The sequence below is a fragment of the Trichechus manatus genome, unplaced genomic scaffold (genome assembly GCF_000243295.1).
Source record: "Trichechus manatus latirostris isolate Lorelei unplaced genomic scaffold, TriManLat1.0 scaffold00083, whole genome shotgun sequence".
NCBI classification, from domain to species: Eukaryota; Metazoa; Chordata; class Mammalia; order Sirenia; family Trichechidae; genus Trichechus; species Trichechus manatus.
The window spans coordinates 9614605-9620950 of NW_004444019.1; positions in this window are offsets into that span (position 1 = coordinate 9614605).

Genomic DNA, 6346 nt, shown 5'->3' on the forward strand with positions numbered 1-6346 from the left:
GTTTTTTTTTTGTGAGTTAGAATTATGCTCTACATCCTTCTCCAGCTCTGTCCAGAACCCTCTGTTGTGATCCTGGTCAGAGCAGTCAGTGATGGTAGCCGGGCACCATCTAGCTGTACTGGACTCAGTCTGCCAATCACCAGTAATTTGAATGCGTCTTGATTGTATGTTTGATCAATTTCAGACCGTAGAAGTTTATAAAAATCTTGAATTTCTTCATCTTTGGCATTAGTGGTTGGTGTGTAAGTTTGAATAATAGTCGTGTTAACTGGTCTTCCTTGTAGGGGTTTGACTATTATCCTATCACTGACAGTGTTGTACTACAGGATAGATCTTGAAATGTTCTTTTTGATGATGAATGCGACATCATTCCTCTTCAATTTGCCATTCCTGGCATAGTAGTCCATATGACTGTCTGATTCAAAATGGCCAATACTAGTCCATTTCAGCTCACTAATGCCTGGGATATCGATCTTTAAGCATTTCTTACCATTTTTAATAATTTCCAATTTTCCTCAATTTGTACTTTGTACTTTGTACATTCCACCTTCTGATTATTAATGGAAGTTTGCAGCTGCTTCTTCTCATTTAAGTCATACCATGTCAGTAAATAAAGGTCTTGAAAGCTTTACTCCATCCACGCAATTAAGTTTGACTCTACTTTGAGGAGACAGCTGTTCCCCAGTCATATTTTGAGTGCCTTCCAATCTGAGGGGCTCATCTTCTGGCACTATATCACACAATGTTCTGCTGCTGTTTGTAAGGTTTTTACTGCCCAATTTTTTCAGAAGCAGACCACCAGTTACTTCTTCCTAGTATGTCTTAGTCTGGAAGTTCCACTGAAACCTGTCCACATGGTTGACATACTGGTGGCATAGCTTCCAGCATCACAGCAACACGCAAGCCACCACAGTATGACAACTGACAGACACATGGTATCAGAAAGGAATAGAGACAAAGAAAAAGCTTTTAGAGGTTAAAAATGTGGATGAGTGATATAAAACAATAGGAAAACCAGAAACCAATTTCCAGGAACTACAAAATAGTAGTTGTATGGGATTCAGTTTGTGCATCTCCCCAGTTCTGCAGACTGGCCTTGTTTTATGGCTAGAGCAGCTCTAGCAGCAGCTTGAATTATTCCTATGGTTATGAAGTCAGATCACTGTTGCTGTTGCTGCTGCCTCAGCTTCAAAGCAGCCTTTGGTGGCAGCAGCCTTTGATCCCTTACGTCACCTAAAGACACAACCTGACAACACCTTATCTCCTGCCTCTGTGGCATCTGTTCCTTTTAGCCTGAGGATTACTTCTTGTCACCAAGGATGCTCCTGGAAACTGTAAGTGTGGAGAAATTACCCTCTGGAGCAACCTTTGACCAAAGGGAGATGGGACGGGCAAATAGATTCTTTTTCCTTCAGAAGGACTGTGTGGAGAAGCATGGTGTTAGACTTCCTTTCTGAAACGTCCTACAGTATGTAGCAATCAGGTTTTCATGATGCTATAGTCCTCTCTGTGATGCTCTGCCTCCTTCCTTGCCCCACTCCTCTTTACTTTCATGCCTACTTCTCTGGCATGGCTGTTTTTGTGTGCCGTGGAGTTGATTCTGACTTCTGGTAACCCCATATGATAGAGTAGATCTTTTCACAGGGTTTCCTAAGCTGTAAGTTTTTACAGGAGCAAATTACCAGGTCTCTTCTCCTGTGGAGTGGCTGGTAGATTTGAACTGCCAGGGTTTTGGTTAACATCTGAGAGCTTAACAATGGCACTACCAGGGCACTCTCCAATACGAAGCTTTTACTCAGGTGCAGTTTTCTAGGAAACCCAGTCTAAGACGATAGTTTTCAGACAGAAAGGCTCACCCAGAGCCCCGAAAGTGAATGAAAAAGACCATTCCCTAGACATATCAGCATGACATTTCAAAGCACCAAATAAAGAAAAGATTTTAAGAGTGTCAACTGAGAAAACCTAATATGTCATTTACAAAGGAACAGGAATCAGTCTGGCATCAGTAACCCTAGAGGCTAGAAGAAAGTAAAGTAATGCCGTCCAAGTTTATAATCAGCCAAACTTCCAACCAAGGGTGAAAACAACACACACAAAATATTTCAGACGTGCAAAGAAATCAGAGGCTTTATCCCATAGACATCTTTTCTTGAGACGTTACCTGAGAGTGTATTCCAGGAAAACAAGGGCATATCAAAGAAGAAGGAACAAGTGAGATTCAGCAAACAGTGATTTTAACCTGGAAGGGCAAGAAGGGAAGTTCCAGGATAGCAGGTATGCCTCAGACTAGAGATTGGAATGGGAGAGTGGAGGTCTGGGGGAAAAGGGAATTTTATGAAATAGTATGATGGAGCGTCTGAAAATGTGAAGGTGATGACAAAAGCGTATTATTCAAGGAAATAAAGAAACACAGCTAGAAATTTTTAGGTAAAAATCTATAAGAATGTCATTGTTTTAAAATGAAGCAAATTAAAATGTTTCATAATTTTAAATAATTGGTGGAGTATAAAAAAAGTAAACCTATTGATCTTGATGCTTAGAAGTGTCCAACAGAGGCGGGCATCTCTGGGTTGGTTCGAACTACCAACCTTTTGGTTAGTAGTTAAGTGCTTAACTGTTTGTGCCACTCAGACACTCCAGCAGAAGCATAGTGGTCATGTAATTGGAGAAGGGAGTATAATTCCAGACCACTAATTAGCTCAACAGTAAGCAATCTTTACAGAGTAATAGTAATTTAAATGCTATTTGTTGGTTTCTGTCTTTTAACATGAATCTAAGTGTGAAACAAGAGAGATTTGGTTATGGTTGAAGGATAGAAATTTAATGGTAAAATTCAATTGTAGTTGACATAAGATAGAAGATGAAAGGGAAGGAAAGATAGAACTGTTTGTGTTCTTATTTTACAAAATGGGGAGTTAAATACTGTTGAAGGTTGATAGAAAAAAGTTAAAGATTTAATTTTATTACTTAAAGTTGCAAAGAAAACCAATAGAAAAAGTTATAAATGGAAAACACTAGAAGGTAAAGAGAGGGATGAATGGTGTTAAGTGAGCCATAGTCTCACCTTCACGTTGAGAAGGCAGTAGACATTGTCTAAATGTGATAAATCATGAAGTAAAAGTGTAAGAATACTATTTGGAATTATGGAGATAACCAATATAAATAAAGACAGCAAGGCTAAACAAGGGTGAGTCTGGTATGTGGGACTGTGGGTGGGGAAAAGTTGTACAAGAGAACATAATATTTTTATCATAAACAAAAATTTCTGAACTCTTTGATTTGTCTCATGTGCCTGTCTTACTCTTATAAAAATAAATCCAAAATTATTTAAAAGCTATCAGCATACATATGGTAAATTAACCACAAAAATAGATTATATTACTTTGAGATAAGGAGCCCTGGTGGGGCAGTGGTTAAGAGCTCGGCTCCTAAACAAAAGATGAGTGGTTCGAACCTACCAGCCTCTCCACAGGAGGAAGATATGGCAATCTGTTTTCGTAAAGATTACAACCTTGGAATCACTATGGGGCAGGTCTACCCTGTTCTATAAGGGTCGCTATGAGTCAAAATTTATTCGATAACACACAACAACAACAACTTTGAGAAGCAGAGTGCAATGACAAATGAAGAAGGATACCTCAGGTAGAATCTCAAGGCATATTGAAAGTTAAAAGGACAAAGAGGCAGCATGGATGCCGCAATAGCTCAAACAGGGAAGTGTGAAAATAGAACAGGAAGGTATGTAACAAGAAAGCTGGGGGGAGAAGGCATGCTCAACAGTATCAAGTGCTACTGAGGTCAAGCAAGATAATGACCAGGGGTGTCCTTAGATCTGGTGAAATGGAGAAGATGGACGGGAGCTATAGTTGGAGAAGAGCACATTGGCAAGGGAGGTGAGGAACAGTGGCAGCAGCTTTGGGTGGTGTTGAAGTTCGGGGGTAAAATGGAGGAAAAAAGAAGGGTGGCAACCAAATTGTGGCACTGGATCAAGAGACCATTTTGAAGTTGTTAGGCATAGAGAGAAATGAACATGTTCAAATGAGGGAGAGAATGAAGACCACGAGGGTGCAGGAGGGTGGGCTCCAGAGACCAGGTGGAGGGAATCAGCAGGAAGAACACTTCCTCCTCTGCAGCAGGAGGAAGGAGTGGGCAGTTGATGCAACTGCAGTTAGGTGTGTGGGTAGGAATTTGGGGAAGTTTTTGTCAGACAGCTTCTAATTCCTTTGTAAAGGAGAAGCCATGGTCTGCTGAAAGAAAATGAGCAAACTGACTTGGGCTCAGTTTATTGTGTGATTTTTTTCAAAACTCAGCAGTCCAAGGCAGAGGCAGGGCAGGTAGAGAGCTGGAGTCATCCAAGACTGGGATTTTTCCAGGTAGGTGCAAAAGGTGAATGCATATTTGCTAGGCACATAAAAGGAGGGAGGCAGACACAGGCCAGTTAGCAACAGGCTAATTCATCAAAATCTAATCCAGCAACTAGTGAAAAGTTTTCAAATACATAATGAAATACACTTTTTTTTTTTTTTAAGTAGAATTGTATGGTGCAGTTCAAATAACCAGCACATCAAAATAATGTTTACAGTTAGGGTTTATTAACCTAACTTGGGCTAGAGAAGGGCCCTGACTGCACCCTGCTAAAGTTGAGGAGATTGAGAATTCCAGAATACAGGCATTCTCTCCTACCTAAACTCAGGTTTAGCAGAAAATAGAGAATTGTCCTAGAAAACAGAAAGGCCCACCCGATGAAGGTGCTTCATGTTTAGATGCCAAACGGGACAGGGAACACACGTGACTATAGACTGCTATGAAACTACTTCCTCATGATGGGAAAGAGGTATGAACATGCAGATTGTTCTGGAAAAGGATTTGTGACTCCTGGAGGCAGCCAACTGGGGCCTGTGCATCCCTAGCCCCACCTCTGCGTGGCTTTTGTAGAATGGCCATTTAGCAGCTCAAGTCCGTTCCACAGGCATCAGGGGGACTGGAAATGATGGTGCTGGCTAAGGAAGAGGGAGAGCTTTGCCAGGTAATGGTGAACTCGTCTAAAGATATCATTATTTTTCAATGACTTCAAGAGTACTTTTGACTCAGATCCCCTAAGAAGGCCTGGCAGTCAGGATTCTGATGAATACACCAAGCTACCTGTACCCAGCGTATGTTGTGGGATGCAGGGCCCCTCTGAAGGAGGTTGAGATGTGTGGTAGTGGCCACTGCTGCCATACACTCCACAGATCTGACCAAAGTCTACTTATTACTAGGCACTGATTCCAGCCTCTTCTATTTGTTTGCTGCTGTTGTCTACAAGCTCAGGAATCACAGTTAACAACGCACTGATACACACTTTCTGTCTAGAGGTGAGGCTGTAAGGTGAAAGAAAGTTGGGGTGTCTGAGTGACCCTGGCTGACAGAACCTCAGAAGAGAGTGTGTGTCAGCTTTAACTTGGGTGGTTGAACAGAGTCCAGAACTGTTTTGATCATTCTCCATGTTCGTGCTTGATGGCTACTAGGATGACTGGTTGGTCACGGACTGTGTCCTTGTTTCTTTGCACTCACAACAGCATATGGAGATACACATTTCTTTGTTTGCTTCTTTGTTCATTCATTCATTCAAACATTTGTTTAGAATTTTTATGTGCCAACCACTGTCCTAGATACCACAAATCAAAAAATTAATAAAGACAATGTCCTTATTTGTGAGGGGCTCAGAGTCTATTTTCTTTCTTCTGAACTGCCACAGTACTTTATCTGGATCTTCCTCCAGACTTTTATCTCCCTTCGCTTTGAGTTATAGTTATCTATTTAAATGTCATCTCTTATAGTAGGCTTTTTGCCAGAATTTACAAAACGACAGCAGTGGGTATTCTTGACCTGCAGATATGTTTTTCTTTTTACCTCACATAGTACTTTAAAAACTAGAATTAGTTACCACATATAAAAATTAGAAGACTACCTTTAAAAATGTGGATTTCTGGCTTCTCTTACAATGTCAGAAGATCTGCTACCCTGGGTGCAAATTCCCACTTCTGGAGCTGAGGATCGGCTGCCTTTTGCAGATCAGGCTTGCACTTTCCAGTTCCCCCCAGTCTCCACCCAGTCTCCACCCAATGGCCTTACTCATCTGCCATGCCTTTGTTGTTTCTGGAAATCTTGAGACTCTTGAGGAGGATATGATTGCAGATTAAATGTGAGTCAATAAGAACTAAGAGTACTGCAAGTGGTGGTTGGGAACAAATGAGAAGAGAAGGACACAGAGAGAAAGTATAAAGGAAGAGTTTTCAAGATTTAGTGACAAATCCAGCATGGCTTAACAGCAATAGGAATTATAACCATAAGTGGCCACCATCAG